Below are 18,066 nucleotides of genomic sequence, written 5' to 3' on the forward strand. Positions count from 1 at the left end.
TCTCTTATGGAGGCTGAACAGGTTCAGGTCCCATAGCCTGTCCTCATAGGGGCTACCCTGCTGCCCCCTGATCAGGCAAGTGGCCCTCCTTTGGACCTTCTCCACGTTGTCCACATCCCTCTTGAAGTGCGGTGCCCAGAACTGGACACAGTACTCCAGCTGTGGCCTGAACAGTGTCGCACAGAGGGGGAGGATCACCTCCTTGGACCTGCTCAAGATGCATCTGTGGATGCATGACAAGGTGCCCCACACTGCTGGCCTGTATTCATCTTGGCATTAATGATGACTCCAAGATCCTTTTCTGCCTCTGCACTGATGAGAAGGGAGTTCCCCAGCCTGTAGGTATGTTGCTGCTTCTTCCTCCCCAGGTGCATCACCTTGCACTTGTTAGTGTTGAATCCCATCCTATTCTCATCTGCCGACCCCTGTAACCTGTCTAGGTCTGATTGCAGCTTATTCCTTCCTTCTAGCGTGCCCACATCCCCCCACATCTTAGTGTCATCAGCAAATTTGAACAGAGTGCTTTTTACCTCCTCGTCCAAGTCGCTGATGAAGATGTTGAACAGTGCAGGCCCGAAGACTGAGCCCTGCCAGACCCCACTGCCCACATCCCTCCAGGCTGAAAATGACCCATCTACCCCCACTTCCTGGGTGTGACCTTCCAGTCAGTTGGTGACCCATTTGACTGAGTGGGTGTCGACACCATAGTCCCCCAGTTTTTTTTAATGAGAATGGGGTGAGAGACAGTGTCATAGTATCATAGAATCATAGAAGTAGGGTCGGAAGGGACCTTGTAGATCTTCAAGCCTGACCCCCTGCCTGGGCGGGAGAAAAAGACTGGACTCAGATGAGTCCAGCCAGGTAATCATCAAGCCTCTTCTTAAAGATTCCCAGGGTAGTGTCAAAGGCTTTCCTAAAGTCCAGAAAGACTATGTCCACTGCTACCCCTGCATCTAAGGATTTGGTGACCTGGTCATAGAAGGCCACCGGGTTGGTCTGAAAGGACCTGCCTCTAATGAACCCATGTTGGTTGCCCCTAAGCATAAGCTCCCCTGCTGGTCCCTCGTGGACATGTGCCAGGATAATTCTCTCAAAAAGTCTTACCTTGATCCTGGGTAAGCTAACTGGCCTATAGTTTCCTGGTTTCCTAGTTTTATTTGCTTTGGATAGGTGATCTGCTGAAAGTGTTGAAGAAAAAATGGTTTATACCTTAAACTGATGGTCACTGAATCTTTCTATTGGTACCAGGTTAATACTTATTGTGGATTTTTTCTGTCCCATCTTGGGGGAGTAACTGTGGGCTTTGTGGTAATAAGGATACTACATTATGGAAAAAATATAAAAAAATCTATGTCCATCTCACTCTTGGTTATAAAAAATAACTAGCACTTTTTCTTAAGTTCAGGAGCATCTGCTACCATACCTTGGATAAATTATAAATGAAGTACTATTGAGATAAAATGTCTCCTGAAGTATCACCTGAACACAAGGTGCTCCTTTTTTTCTCATTTTAAAATCTTGTGTGGTGCCACTGAACTGTAGCTGCTGGTAACGAAGAGCTGCTGCATTTCAGTGATACATAATGACTATCATGTAGATCTATATCTTTAGGTGTATAAAACAAGCCTGCATACTAATAATAGAACAAGTGACAAACGTACATCAAGTGGAAATGGAAAATATAGGAGGTCCAGATAAATAACTTTTTCAAGACTGCTCGCTAATACTGAGCTTCTGAACTCTTTCCCTCTCACACGCACGCACATGCATTTATGTATATGAGCAGTCCCGTTGACTTCAGTGGAACCACTTGAATAAATAAAAGCTTATTAGGATAGGTAAAAGGTTTATAATGTGTGTATGCTACCAGGTTGTGTTGATAATCAGACTAAAATATGTTTCAAACACACACACACTATTTGAATTTATTTTTGATGGCTAATCAGAAAAATGTAAAAATTACAAAGTCTGTAATTATTTCAGACTACTGAAGTTTTTACCTAGATTCCCATTCTTTTTTAAAAAAGACTGTCATTGAAAAAATACATCCCCTAAGTCTATTGCCAAATGTCACTCTGCTCTGTAAATGGCCCTCTGCCATTCTTGTGGTTGCTGCAGACCAAATTAAAAGTAGCTGGCCACAAAGGCCAAAACACAGGGGGATCTGGTGCCATTAGTAATCTACAGTGATTATTAGTGAAAATGGCAGTGGAGCCATTAAGTGCACTAAAGAGCTGGAGAAAGGCAGGCATTGAATGTCTGGCAAAGTATGAAGGGGAAATACAATAAAAATCCAACAGAGTTTAGGGAATATTTTCAGCTTAAACAGCTGAACATGAAGACTTTATAGTGATCAGAAAATGAGCCCAGATTTATAAAAGTACTAATGGGCACCTGTACATGTGCAGGATGTCTGCTCTGATGCATCAGAACAGCGATTAATTGGGTTTGTTGGAGTATGTTAAATTGACGTGCTCCAGCAGCCTCTGTATCATGTCTATTCAGCATCCCCACACTTCAAAATGGCAGTGGGGGCACTTGAACTAAAGCTCAAAATGAGCCATTTTGAAGTGTATGATGCTGAATACATGTGATGCTGCAGGCACTTTAATTAGTACAGCTCTTGGAGCCGCTCTACTTAAAGCACCCACCCCTGAGCATGTGTGGTGCTTAAATTCTATTGGATTCTGTAGAAAATGTTTGCTTAAGTACTACGGTAGATCTAGATGGAAGCAAGAGCTTTCTTCCTCAATACCTAGTATTTCTCATAGATTTCACAGACATCAGGACTGGAAGGGACCTCATAAGATCATCAGGTCTAGCCCCCTGCCCAAAGGCCAGGAAGTCAGCTAGGGTCAAAGGATCCCAGCAAAATAAGCATCCAAATGTTTCTTAAAAGTGTCCAGAGTAGGTGGTTACACCACCTCTGGGGGGAGTTTGTTCCAGGCCTTGGGGAATCAGACAGTAAAGAAGTTTTTCCTTATCCAGCCTAAAATGGTCTTGCAGGAGTTGGACCTTGTCACCCCTTGGGGTGCTCTGGTAAACAGATGCCCCCTCAGATACTGATGCACCCCCCCCCATTATGTACTTATAGGCTGATACCAAGTCACCCCTGAGCCTGCACTTCTCCAGGCTGAAGAATCCCATAGCTCGCACCCTCTCTTCATAAGGCCTGTTCTCTTACCCTCTGATCAGGTATGTGGCTCTCCTCTGGACAAGTTTCTCCACATCCTGCTTGAATTGTGGAGCCCAGAATTGGATACAATACTCCAATTGTGGCTTCACCAAGGCCAAGTACAGTGGGAGGATGACATCCTGGGTCTTGTTAAAGATACATTGGTAGATGCAAGCAAGAGTTCTGTTCCCTTTGCTGGCAGCAGTATTGCATTGGAGGCTCATGTTCATCTTCTGATCAGTCATGACCCCCAAGTCTCTTTTGGTTGTGGTGCTAACATCGCATTGCATCACATCACATCACATTGCAATGCGATGCAATCCCTGTGAAATCATGTCCTCTCAGGGCTTCAAAAACAAACCTCCTGAGCTTATGAAAGTCAGATGTTCTAAAGTTAAGGACTACTGCATTGCTGGCTGACTTGCCGGCTTTGCGATGGATAGTGAAAGTGATCATCTCATGGTCACTGCCACTCAGCTTCCCTTCGATTCTTAGGTTGCTGATTAGATCATCCCCTATAACCAGTACCAGGTCCAGCAGCACCTTCTCTCTTGTCAGTCCATAAACTTGAGACATGTAGAGCTCATCTACGCATGTAAGGAAGCTTTGAGACCATTCAGATTTGGCTGAACGCTCTTCCCATGAGATGTCCAGGTAGCTGAAGTCTCCCAAGATAACCATGCACTGAGAGAATTCAGCTTCAACCAGTTCCCTGGGGAATTCTTGGTCAAGCTCATGTTCCTGATTTGGAGATCTATAGTAGACTCCTACCATTGTATCCCCTTCACCACGTTCCCCTAATATTCTAACCCAAAGGGCCTCCAGTCATTCTCCTTGGGTGCCAATCTCAGCTTGTAGGGACACATAGCTCTCCTTCATATAGACAGCTAGCCCCAACCCCTTTTTTCCTGCATCATCTCTCCTGTAGAGAGTATAGTCATTTATATCCATAGTCCAGTCATAAAAGGAGTCCTGCTAGGTCTCCGTTATCCCTATGAGATCATGATCATTTTTGTTTAGCAGAAGGACCAGTTTCTCTACTATTTATATAGTGATTTATATAGTTATTTCCTCTAACTGTAAGCTGAGAGTGGTTGCTAGCCATGTAGGTTTCAAGTCAGACAGAAGGCAGGGCAGGGCAACACCTTAAAGACTAACTTGTGCAGAGATGTGAGATTTTGTAGGCTACAGCCCACTTCATCAGACACTGAGAATGGATGCTATTGATAGCATCTGAGGAAGTATGACATTCATAGCACCATAGCAGCTGAAGAAGCTTATGCCTTTCTAAACAAGTTAATCTTAAATGCCTTACTTAAATGCCCAAAGACATCAGATGTTAGTGCTAGCTTCTTTCCTCCACGCAATATCTCCATGGTTCACTTTTTCTTGTCAGTCTGCTTTTATTCTTTCCAGTCCTCCTCCAAAGACTTGAAACTTTTTTCTCAATTTTTATGCAAGCTTCTCTATCTCCCTCCCAAACCTGAACTTCCAATAAATGATGTAGATACAATGAAAGCTGTCCAAATAGGCCCTGTCCCAGGTGACACAGAGAGTTTAAATCACCACCTGCCATTCTAGGTGTGATTATTAGATGCAGAGCTATGCATCATTTAAAATCATTAGTGTAAAATCAATAACTCTAGGAAATAATTACAGCTTTCTCCATGACCTTCCCCCCCTATGGTACTTCATCCTCAAGGGTTATTTAATTAAGGCACAAGAAGGATACTTTTTCTTGGTGATTTTGCACTAAACTTAAATGACATGAAGATATAGCAAGATTTTCTTTCCCCCCATTCCAAAAAAGCCCTTCACTTCCTATGCTTGATCCAGACTGTGAAACAGAGAATATTTAAAGTACAGCTAAGGTTAAAAAAAATCAGCATAATTTGCAGCAAGGAAGATTTAGGTTAGGAATTACTGTATTAACTCAAACTCAAGATGAGGTTTTTTTCCTCCATTCAAGCACAAAGGAGATTGTGCAGTGGTGGTGGGGAGCACAGGGGAGATCACATGATATGTAGCTTGAGAGGAGCATGGAAGAGGGGGTGCACGGTGGGCGGGGGAAATGCAGGGGAAACCACGCAGTGCCAGAGTACCTGCTGTGTCTGACCTAGGGCCAAGGCTACAGCTGCAGCTGCAGCTGCAGCCACTGTCTGCCCCAGGTGGGCCAGAGCTGTAGCTGCTGTTGGTCCCAGGCCAGGCTAGTGTCAGGGAACCAAAAAGTGTAAGTGGGACCAGGAAGGGGGATCAGGCAGCAGTGGAGAGGAGGAAGGCAGGAGTGGGGGAGATAGTGGGGGAGCAAGTAACTGGTAGGGGCAGACTGGGAGGGCAAAGGGCAGGGGACTGCTGTCTTCACTGCAGCAGCGAGGTGAGTGGAAGGGGAAGGGGAAGCGGGGGGGGGTGCAATTTAAGATGACCATCCAATAATTTATAATTTTCCCAGGTATATAGGGGGGTCATTTTAAAAATTCAAAGTCATCTTGGATTTGGCTAAATTCAGTAAGAGTTTTGTAAGCATAAAGGTAGGGAAGCATTGAAAAAGGTTATCTTAAGAGCCTAGCTTATAGGATCTCCTTCCCTTCAGGTTTTTTGGGCAAATAGCTTAAAATGTTTTCAAGGATAGTATAGATATATTTAATCTTGTTTAATATTATGGAATAGATGATTTTGAGGTCCCTTTTAGTCCTGCATTTCTATAATCTGTCTGTGGTAAGAAAAGAGTTTGTATTAAAATCAACTTTACATCAATTCTTTCACTGTGATTTCTGTACGCGTCTGAGTATTGTAGTTAACTCCTTTCCTGAGGGCTGACATGTTGACATCGATAGGAAGTCGTCACCCATCTTTGTGTGCAAGTTAGCAGTTGCAGTAAAGCCCTTTAGAGAGCAAGCCTCCCCACCTTTTGCTGACCTATGAGATTGCAAAAGTGTAAAGAAGCAAAATCAGTTTTACCTTCTTCAGTTTTTTTTTAACTGCTTGCTCTGCAAACTTCCCCTAGGACTTACAACTGCTGGTAATTTTCCCCTGACCTGAACAGCAACACTAGAAAACAAAACTTTGCATTCAAGACTGATCTGATAATTTAATGATTAACTTAGCCTAATAATGTTAATGTTTGTCAGACTGATTGGGAATATCCAGAAATCTCAAGATGGACCCTTTTCTCACCTAGCCATCTAAAATGGCTGCAGGAATCTGAGACAGTCTGTAAACATGTGAGGGGAATAAAGTACAAGAAGGGAGAGAAACGTAGTGTGGCACATACGGTTATAAACTGAGAAAATGTTCCATGGCATTAAATAAAGAAAAACTTAAGGGAATTTGTGCCGTCTATCTGCACAAATCTGTCAGAAGAAACAACAATACAAATGTACATTTATCTCCTTGAGAAATATGCTGCCATTACTTTTCTAAAAAAAAAATAAATATATGGCTGGGCTGAGGTGAAGGAGTTAATGTTCACATGGAAAAACAAAATGGATATGCCCTTAAAAGATTCACTAGAAGATTTCCCATAAGGGTGCATTAAACCTTCTATGTCTCCACTTGCACCATGAAATGGAGCACAGCAAGTTTAGGGGTAAGTCACAGGCAGTAGATGAAGTCTTGGCCACCTGCTTCCAAAGAAGGTGCCTTCTTCCGGAGCAGAGAAAGACAGAAGGCTCCAGGGCTGGTGGAGAGGTCCAATACCTTCTGAGGATTAACTTGATCTCCTATGGTTTCCCAGAGATACTTAATTCTGAAACACAATCTTATTTGCTCCATAGAGGGTTGCCCCCTCTCAAGAATGAAAACCACTCTGCCTTTACTTTTCCCCTCCAGCCTTGGGAGTTCACACAAGACTGGTAGATGACCCTATGAATTCTAGGAAAGCAAGCAATAGACGCCCTGCTGAAATATTTAAAGCCAAAATGGACAACACACGAGAAAAGTTACAATAGGAAACAGTCTTTACTGAACAGAAGAAAACATGAAGACTCTTGCAGGACTTTTCCATCAACAGAACCTACGACTCCCTGGCTGCCAAGCTTTTCAGCTGCATTAAAAGATAAAACCATACCACACCAATCAATGAAACAAATATGATATAAAACTTGCTACAGAATCCCATTAGTTAATGCAAACTACCACTGTTAAGGCTTATTTCCCCATCCTGCTCTCCTTTTGCAATAAAGCTTAATACATCCTGACAGCGATTACGTGGAATTAAGATTTTATACTAGCTCAATTCAGTCCATGGAATGGATAACATGCTTAACAAATGTGCTGCAATTATTACAAAACAGACTGCTTCTGGAATATGGACTGTTTAAGATAAACCCATGACACACCAGATAGCATCTGAACTTCTTGCCCTTGGTAGCATCTTAATTCTAACAGGTCAAGTTTTGTATGAGAGCTACAAGGGTAGCAGCAGTCCAACTTCACCCAAACATGCATGGCTTTCTGCAGTGCGCAGATTCCTCCATTCTAACCAGTTACCTAAGCCAGGACTATCCAACTGGTGTCCTGGAGGCTGTATGTGACCTCCACCTGGCTGCCATTCTTCCCTCCCTGGAGTGCCCAAGCTACCTGGGCAGCAAAGTGATGTGGGCTGTTCACACTGCAGGTGAGTAGTTCATGTAGCCAAGGAGGGTGGGTGCTGTGCACACAGCAGGACAGAGGAAACTAGGCTGCCTGCCAGGCTGTGTATATGGTCACAGGAGTGCTAGGCAACCTAGCTCTCTGCTTCTCCCAGCCACATGTGCAACACTCTCCTCCCACTCCCAGCCATGTTTGTTGCTAATAGGGGAGGAAAGGAAGCTGTGTATGTGGTGCATGCGGCTTTCGGGGTAGAGCCATGTGGTGTGAGCTGTCTTTACTGTGCAAGTGACTCGGGGTGAGGAGGAAAGAAGAGTAGGCAGCCAACACAGCAGTGGGAGAAGAACCAGGGGTGGCTCCTCCTGGACATCCAGTGTACATCCCAAGTCTCTGGCCACTTGGAGTATGGTCCCCGGTGGCTACCCAGAAGTTAGGCCACCCTAACCTAAGCTTTCCATACCCTCTGCACTTGCATCAATTCCAATTTACTCTTTTTCAGGGCTTGGAATCCTTCTGGAAGAGACAAAACACGCATTTAAAATGTTTTCCCTTATGGACTATTGCCAATCTTTAAGAAAACTTCATTGCATCTAAAATTCATATGAAACAAAAGTATAAATAACCAACACTATTATACAGTATGAACATTAGACTTTTCAGACGTTTGTTTCTATAACTTTGGACACGAAAATACACACATCACTACGTACTTCTACTTGTTTTGGACAAAATAGCTGCAGTAGAGTGTGTAAATCAGGTTGCTGCATAATGAAGAATTGTCTCTGTAATAGACAATTTTCACATGCAATTATAAGACTCACTTATTTGCAGTCTCTGAACATCTAAATCAGGCATACAATTGTGCACTCAATTGTCTGACAACTGCATTATGCCTTTTAGAGGAAATTTTGGTACTTTCAGTCTGTTCTTGTAAGATTTTAAATATTAGTAATGGTCTGGAAGTTCATTTGATGGACAGCAGCAGCCAGTGCAGGTCACAGAAAATAGAAAATACTAAATTTTCTGGATGAAGAGATTTTTGGAGTAGTATTAAGCAATATGCGCCATAATAAAGCAGCTAAGTAACAAATGTGATTAATCTTCAATTAACAAGCTATTGAAGATCATTGGAATTTTCTGGTATGGCAAGCAAAACAACTTTGACCTATAGCAGGGCCATAACTGAGGTCCTAATTTGGGCTAGATTTGATTGCATAAGTCGTATATGTTCAAAGGATCATCGGGGAATAATAACAGAGATGTGTGATAAATAGATCATAGATGTAACTGTTATGCCCAATGATGCTGCAGGTCTTTGATTAGATATGAGACTAAGACATGATTCTCCTGAACTATTAGCAGGTTTATTGAACCCTAACAGTTACAGTTCTAAATCAAGTAAAGCATCCTCAGCAGTTACAGTTCTAATACTGTAGTTAGTCAAAAGCAATACAACATGCTCATCACCCTGAGACATAACGAATGTGACAACCCTGATTGGACAAGACCTCACGGTCTCATCAGGGTTCCTGACTCCTTTATCCGAGTTCTGAATCTTGGATCAGTGACTGGATCTTTCAGGAATAGCTTCTTAAGGCTTCACCTCTCTTTATATACCATAAGTTTGCATTTTAACACAAAATTAGCTGAAGCCTTTGTTCTAATGCATATTAATAATCTTCTGTTTGCCAAATATGGTTAACCTTAACTGGAATTTTCCATTCTGAGAACCTTTTCATTCTTAGGTGGGGGTTGGTTTTGCTCTGATTTTTCCTCTTTTGCCTAGATTATATTTATTCAACTTAATTAGCCAACTTTCCAATTCATTTCAAGTCAGGGCATGGCCATCCCTGGGGGGGGTGGGGGTATGAATTGGGGCAACCGCCCTGGACTCCGCACTTTGGGGGGGCCCACAGAGCTGGGTGGAGCAATGGTGGCATGGAGCTAGGTGGAGTGGCAGCTCCACATCCAGCCACTCGCTACCCACCCTCCCCCTTTCCGCTGCCACCACTGATGGTGGCAGCAGCTCCTTCAGGTCTGGGATCGGAGTGGGGGTGGGGCTCCACGTGGGCTGATTTGCCCACACTGCTCAGGGTACCTCTGAGTCAGGGACAGTATTTTTCCATCCTTTTCACTTCCTCCTTTTCACGAGGTGGACGTCTCAACCACAATTCACTCTAAGCGTGCAGCTTAAGCTAAATACAAAGGTCAAAACCCAAGCCCAGAGGTCTCTGGGTCCCAATATAACATATATTTCAACTTCGAGGCTTTGGACATGGCTTCCAGTGGCAATAAAAGCAAATTAGGTAAATATGGGCTAGAGGAAATTACTGCTAGGCAAGTACATCACCAGTTAGTAATCTATGTTCAGAACATACTTATCTTTTTGGTTTGAGAGTAAGCTATTGATAAGTAAAAGTGGGTTCCACAGGGTTCAGTATTACTGAATATTTCCTTTAATGAGCTGCAAAATTGAAGACAGTGATTTTTTTTTAATCTGAAGATTATACAAAACTAGAGGATTAACCTGAACTTGGCAAATTAGAAAAAATGGCCTGATATGTACAGGATGCAAAAACTGGAGAACAATCAGGTGGTAACATTTTTACAGAGAAGAATCTAGAGGTTATAGGAGATTAGAAACTAGGCATTTGTCAATAAAGCCAAAAAATTATTTGGCTTTCATTGCTTCTTCCCAGAAATATATTTACATATTTTAGTTAAATGTAGCTTCTGTCCACTTTGTGCTGAATAGAGCACTAACCAAGAACTATCTAAAGTAAATCATATCTTGCCCCAAGTTCATCTTGAACCTCCCAGGAAAAAGTCAAAATATGAATAATGAAAAGTAGCGCTGCATATCTCAAAGGAGGAAACAAACATAGGAAAGTCCAGAGAAAGTGATAGGAGCCACAAAGTTGTGGAGGATCAAGTTTCTACGGCATCAGTGTTTGACAGCTATGCCTGTGTATTTTAGAAAAAGAAAAGAGAGTTAAGAAGTATTTTGACAATAACAAATGCCTACAAAAAAAAAATTTAGTCAATATTTCCTTAAATTTAAAAGTGGATTTTGCTTTCCCTGGCTTTGCAATCCTTCAGTGTTGGCCTTTAGTGAGTATTCAGTAAACAAGTTGTGCTCCCCAACAGAAATTCAGTTTTCACAGAAAACTTGTGAACATTAAAAATAAATATTTCCAACCACTCATAAATGAAATGGGTGACTGAATAAGAAGAGCCATGTATTAAATGTTTAGGTTGTTGCCACTCCAGCTTTGTAGAAATACTTTGCTTGGTAAGATTTCAAAGTGAACTTGCCAAATTTGAGTAAAAGAAACATGTTTCTAATGTGAATCCTTGAATTTTGACTTCATAATTCTTGCTTCCTGTGAATTCGAATGAGGTTTAACTACGAAGGAAACAGAAAAGTATCAGATGACTTGTAATTCAAAACATTTTTCATCATATTAGATTACCAAAATGTACACTAGTTTTTAGTCTTTTGTAGACTAATATTCATAGAATTTATTCATGAAATTTCAAACAAACTAAATTCATGGAAAAATGGAAGCTATTTTCACACAATTTTCAAAGAGAAGAATATTTTAATAAATTAGCCCCTGTAAATAGTCAAAGCTTTTTTGTTTGGATAGATTTTTAAAATATGAAAAGAAGGCAGACAATGCTCCATGAATCACTCGCTGTACATCTATCATGGGACTGATTTTCCTCGATTCAGTACCTAAATGATTTAACTGATTTCCATGAAGTTATTCTTGACTTACTTCAGTTATCTAAGAGTAGAATCAAGTCTTATGCACAGATGAAATTATGTATATAAACCTATAAGTACATGTAATACCCACATATTAATATATGATATCACATTTGTGTATGCTCATCTGAGATATAGAATGAGCACGACAGACAGACAGATGTATATAGTAACCCTTCCAATTTTCTGTTTTGCAGCATAATGGCATTAAGGTGAGCAAGGTGTAGAATTGGACCTTTGGAATGATGTTTAACCAGGCCCCTGTTCAGGTCTGAACACACAACTGACATATTCCACCTACTTGATGTGACATCCTTAGGCACATGCATTCCAAGTCATTTTCTCCTCACACCCTCTTATTATGACCCAGACAAGATGCACAGGGGATCTTTGTAGTATGCTAAACCTTTAGCCCAAGCTGAATGCTGTGTCAGCACCAATTCTAGCTACTCTCTTTGGTGCTATTAGATACACATGGTGAGACTTCATTCCCATCATGTTTATAGCTTCAGCATTGCCTGAGGGGGTTATAAAAACTAGTAGTGCCTGTGTAATTTTTCTGGCATAGCTAAGAGAATAGCCTTGAACTCGGAGAATGATCTCCGGGTGTAAAGTGGTAATGGGCTATCATTCACTCCTTTCTTTCTAGACTGCATTAAATAACACTTTAGTATTTAGCCATAATTCACAATCTTCAGAAGCTGGATGAGAAGGAAAGAGAAGTTGGCTCAGTCTGACTGCAAATTCAAATGCAGACAGAGTAAAGAAAAGCTTCCAATGAGCCTACACAAATTATTATTCCACGCACAGCTTTACAATTTGTCAAGATCATTGAACCTTACCAAAAAAATACAAAACACCTCTCAGAGATGGTTGTTGTCAGAGGTGAAAGGACAGATTTCTAGACAAGTTGATATCTGTTATGGCTCTTTGGGATCAAGGAAGAGAAAGAAAAAGATGAGTATTTCAGTATGTTTAAATAGATGCACAGCACCAACTGTTTCAGGGGTGTAGGTTGTAGCTGTGTTGGTCTAAGGACATAGGAAGGCAAGGTTCTTCAGGTAAATCTTGTATCTTTTATTAAAACAACTAACAAAAGACCAGCATCAACTGCAACACTTTTACTCATAGAGTAATACTTTTACTATATAATATTCTAATGACACACAAAAATGCAAAGTACTATTTTACCATGATCAGTCATGTAGCAAAGGTTGCCTGAGCTGAACAGTCCATCAAGCTAATATATGAATAAGCCAGGCAGTTTCTGGAGCCAACAGCACTCAAGGAAGTGATGCAGTTAGCAATCGTGTCTAACCCACCTTTGATTTGGCAGCCTCAACAACCAGGTCCCCATTTATAGCCTAGCCAACAGGGGAGGAGTGGGAATGAAGCAGACTTGCTCCAGTCCAGAGTCAGCACCAGATTAATGCCTCAGTGGCATAATTTAATGATTCTGCCACTATACCCTAGACACTTACCCTTAATAATATTATCAGTCTAGCCCAGGGATTTTCAACCTTTTTCATACATTTCATAGACATTAGGGCAGGAAGTCAGCAGGGGTCATAGGATCCCAACAAGATAAACATCCACATTTCCCTTCAAGGTGTTCAAAATAGGTGCTTGTGTAGCATGAACTGAACTAATGTAGCTGATGTTAACAGACTGTAATAATAGTAAAATAAAATATAACCATGTTAATCTTCTTCTGTAAGCAACTTGAACTCCATTTTGTATCCTTCTGTTTGACAGAAGTAAATGGACTCTGCATGGTTTTTATGAATGAGCATGTGTAAAAAGGGTGAATGGTGAGAGAATGGCATAGAGATGGGAGAAGAAGATTTAACTTTTTATGTAAGCAACAAGGCACCAAATGTAAGTTACCAGTCAATAAACTAATTAATGAATGGCTGAAGAATCCCTTTTGAGACCTAGGGCACAAAGAAGATAACAAGGAGAAGAAATGCACCCATCCTGGCAGACAGGCAGCAAAAACACTCCAAGGCTAAGATAAGCTAAAGACAAAAGAAGAACAACCACAGCAACAGAAGGTTCATATGGAAAAACCACAAAGCACTGAAACAAAGGATGCCAATCTCTATAAAAAAAATAATAAAAAAAAAACAACAACTTTGAAAGTGCCAAGTTGGGTGAGTCTCTTTCTCTACTGTGGTTTCATCAGAACACAGATGCATCTATTCATCCCGCTCCAGCTGTTATCTTCAAATGTGCTATATTCAAATCATCATCATCATATACTCAATAAGCCTGGGCTGGCCACCCTGGGCTGATATTGAGCAACTATTGCTGGTAACTATATATGTGTATGAAATGGTTGTTTTGTGTAGGTGTATGTGTATGCCTGTGTGTAATGACTTGTGTGTGTTTGTATGAAAGGTGTGCCCAAACCTCTATGTCCAACTGATGTGATCAATAAACATGGCACATTGCTTTATCTCCCTTTATAAAGTCTTGCTCATGATTTGAGCAATTGGCAATTTGTGTAACACTTGAACCACTTCTGGCAGCAGTCTATTCTGGACCTTGGGGGCTCTGACAGTAAAGAAGTTCTTCCTTATGATCAGTCTGAAATGGTCCTGAACGAGTTTGTGACCATTTGAACTTGTCATCCTCTAGGGGGGCTCTCTCCAGGGGAGAGCTGACATTCCCCCAGATCCTGGTGAGCACCCCGATAAACTTATAGGCAGCCACCAGATCATGCCTGAGCCTTTTCCAGGCTGAAGACTCCCATAGCTCTAAGCCTCTCATCATAAGGTCTGTTTTCCTGATCTCTGATCATGTGCGTGGCTCTCCTCTGCACTTTCTCAAGCTTCTCCACATCCTTTTTGAATTGTGGAGCCCAAAACTGGACACAGTACTCCAGCTGCAGCCTTACCAAGGCCGAGTACAATGGGAGAATGAAGTCCCGAGATTTGCTTGAGAAGTATCTATGGTTGCAAACCAGTGTTTTGCTCACTTCAGTAGCTGAAGCATCACATTGAAGGCTCATGTTCATCTTGTGGTCAGTCATGACCCCCAAGTCCTTTTTGTCCATAGTGCTAGCGAGTGTAGCACTGCCGTGCCTATAAGCGTGCTGCGGGCTTTTGTTCCCAAAGTGGAGAACCTTGCATTTTTCAGTGTTAAACACCATCAGGTTCTTGTCTGCCCATTTCCTGAGCCTGTCAAGGTCAGCCTCATTGTCCTCCTATTCTCAGGTGTGGATGCTTTACCCCAGAGTTTGGTGTCATCAGCGAACTTAGCCAGTCCACTTCTGATACCAATGTCCATATCATTAATGAAGATATTGAATACTGTTGGCCCAAGGACAGAGCCTTGAGGGACCCCACTGGTCACAGGGCACCATGATGGTTGACTTCCCCCTGGGTCTGACCACAGAGCGAATTCCCCAGCCAGCAGATCATGGTGAAGCCGAGGCTGCAGTTTTGCTAAGAGGCGATCATGGGATACCAGACTGGAGGCTTTTTTAAAGTCAAGATATACAGAATCAATCTCTCCCCCCTTGTCCAGGTGATAGGTCACTTGGTTATAAAAGGAAATGAGATTGGTCAAGCAAGACCTACCCGCAACAAACACATGCTGGCTTTCCCTCACGATACTGCCATAGGCCAGCCTGTTAAGAATGCCGTCTTTGATAATTTTTTCTAAGACCTTCACCAGAATAGAGGTCAGGCTGATGGGCCTGTAGTTTGCCTAATCCACTTTCCTCCCCTTCTTGAAGACAGGCACCACACTGGCCTTCTTCCAGTCTTTGGGCACTTCACCAAAGCACCAGGAGTTCTCAAAGACCTGTGCCAGCAGCTGAGCTATGTTGCTTGCCAGCTTCTTGAGTACCCTGGGGTGTAAACTGTTAGGGCCAGATGACTTGAAGGTGTCCAGCCTCTCAAGGTGCTCCTTCACAAGGTCAGCATTGATGGAGGGTATGAAATCACCCTCACCCAGGCATTCCTGTCCTGTAAGTGGGAAGGGGTTCTCTTTGGGACTGGTGAAAAATTGATGCAAAGTACCCATTTAGCAAGTTGGTGTTTTCCTGGGCATTGGGTGTCAGGTGTCCCATCTGGTTTAGCAGGGTCCAATGTTGCCCTTGCTTTTCCTCTGGCTCCCCACATACCTAAGAAAGGACTTTTTATTGTCCCTGATACTTGTAGCCAGTTGGAGTTCAGGTGCAGCCTTGGCTTTCCTGGTTTGCTCCCTGCACATCTGGACCAGTGCAGAATATTCCTCCTTGGAGGCGGATCCAGTCCTCCATCCTTTGTAGGTCTTTCTCTTTAGATGCAGGAGGTCCGCTAGTTCCCTGCAGAGCCAAGGAGGCTGTTGTGCCCTTTTGCTGCCTTTCCTCTGAGACAGAATAGATTTAGCTTGTGCATCCAGGATCACTCCCTTGAGGGGCAACCACTTGTCCTGAACCCCCCTCCCATTTGGGTCGTGGTCTCTTAGGGCCTCACCTTCAAGCCTCCTGAGCTTGTCAAAGTCCGCTTTCTTAAAGTCAAGGACTTCTGTATTGCCAACTGACTTGCCAGCTTTACAGCAGATGGTGAAGGTGATCAACTCGTGGTCACTGTCACCCAGCTTCCCTTCGATCATTAGGTCCCTGATTAGGTTATCCCCCATATCCAGTATCAGGTCAAGCAGCGCTTTACCTCTCGTTGGCCCGTCAACTTCTTGTATCAGGTAGAGCTCATCCATACACAGGAGAAAGCTTTGCGACTACTCTGATTTGGTTGAGCACTCTTCCCACGAGGTGCCAGGGTAGCTGAAGTCTCCCATGACAACCATGCACCGGGAGTATGAAGCATCAGTCAATTCCCTGGCGAACTCCTGGTCAAGCTCATGATCCTGGGTAGGAGCTCTGTAATAGATGCCCACTATTGTTTCCCTTGTGCCATGTTCCCCACTTATTTTAAGCCAGAGAGTCTCCAGTCATCTACCCTGGGTGCAAATGTCAGCTTGCAGGGACATAGCTTTCCTTGACATTGAGTGGACAAAATGGGCAGGGGTGTAGCTCTCTCTATCCTGTACAGGGTATAGCCATCTATACCTGTGGCTGAGTCATGGGTGGAGTCCCACCAGTCTCCATTGTCCCTGGGACACTGTAATTATGTGTGTTAAGCAGGAGGACAAGTTCCTCCTGTTTATTCCCCAAGCTCCTGGCATTTGTGTACAGGAAGGCAAGTGTCCCTTTTGGCCACAGCTCACTCCAGGGCTCAGGCAGGGTTGGGCTCCCTTAAATGTCTTAGCCTGCTGGCTTTGCAAGGGTTGCTCACAGGCCAGCAGTGGATCACTGTAAACCCCAGTGGCTGGACACAGGGCAGCGTACCCCTGGCCACCAAGCTGGGGGGCGGAGTGTGGAGGGAGGTAATGATTCAAAGCCAGATGTGGAGCAGGGGGGAGTGGCACATGGCCAGATGGAATGGCAGCAGCCAGTTTCTCCCACCCTCCATATCTGACCAAGTGGGTGGCACCTCTACATCAGTGCAGGATACACTCCATCCCCACTTGCCCATGCATACCCCCTATGGCCTTCTCAAGTACCCCCAGGGGTATGAGTACTCTTAATAGACAACCACCGGTCTAGCCCATGTTGATGGAAAAATGGATAATTTTGTACAAATTTTAAAAATAAAACAATCTTGAAAATGCATCTTTGTCAGATGATCTGGAGCTTAATATAAACAAAGTAACAAAAGGGTTATTTTTTAAATTAAACTATAGACTAGGGATTAAAATCTGGATTTCACTTTTAGTTCTTCCACAGGTTAGGACCTTGGACAAAGACACATTACTTGCCTTATTTTTCTTTCCTTACTTTATATAGATGGGATAAGGATAAATTCATTAATGTTTATGAAACGCACAGCACTAGGTGTTTCTCAGGCTGATCCTAGACACATAGATTTCATAGACATTAGGGCTGGAAGGGACCTCGGAAGATCATCGAGTCCAGCCCCCTACCCAAAGGGCAGGAAGTCAGCTGGGGTTATAGGATTCCAGCAAGATAAGCATCCAATTTGCTCTTGAAGGTGTTCAGAGTAGATGCTTGAATCAACTCTGGTGGCAGGCTGTTCCAGAACTTGGGGGCTCGGACAGTAAAGAAATTCTTCCTTATGTCCAGCCTGAAACGGTCTTGTAGCAGTTCATGACCATTCAACCTTGTCACCCCTTGGGGCACTCTGGTGAACAAATGTTCCCCCAGATCCTAGCGGTCACCCCTAATAAGCTTATAGGTGGCCATCAGAATGCCCCTGAACCTGCACTTTTCCAGGCTAAAGAGCCCCATGCCTCTCAGCCTGTCATCATAAGGTCTGTTTTCCTGACCTCTGATCATGCATGTGGCTCTTCTCTGGAATCTCTCAAGCTTCTCCACATCCTTTTTGAATTGTGGAGCCCAAAACAGGATGCAACACTCCAGCAGCGGCCTCACCAAGGCCGAGTACATGGGGAGAACGACTGCCTGGGATTTGCTTGACAAGCATCTATGGATGCAAGCCAGCGTTTTGGTCGCTTTACTAGC

This window comes from Crocodylus porosus, unplaced genomic scaffold (genome assembly GCF_001723895.1).
Source record: "Crocodylus porosus isolate Cpor-Errol unplaced genomic scaffold, CroPor_comp1, whole genome shotgun sequence".
In the NCBI taxonomy this organism is placed as follows: domain Eukaryota; kingdom Metazoa; phylum Chordata; order Crocodylia; family Crocodylidae; genus Crocodylus; species Crocodylus porosus.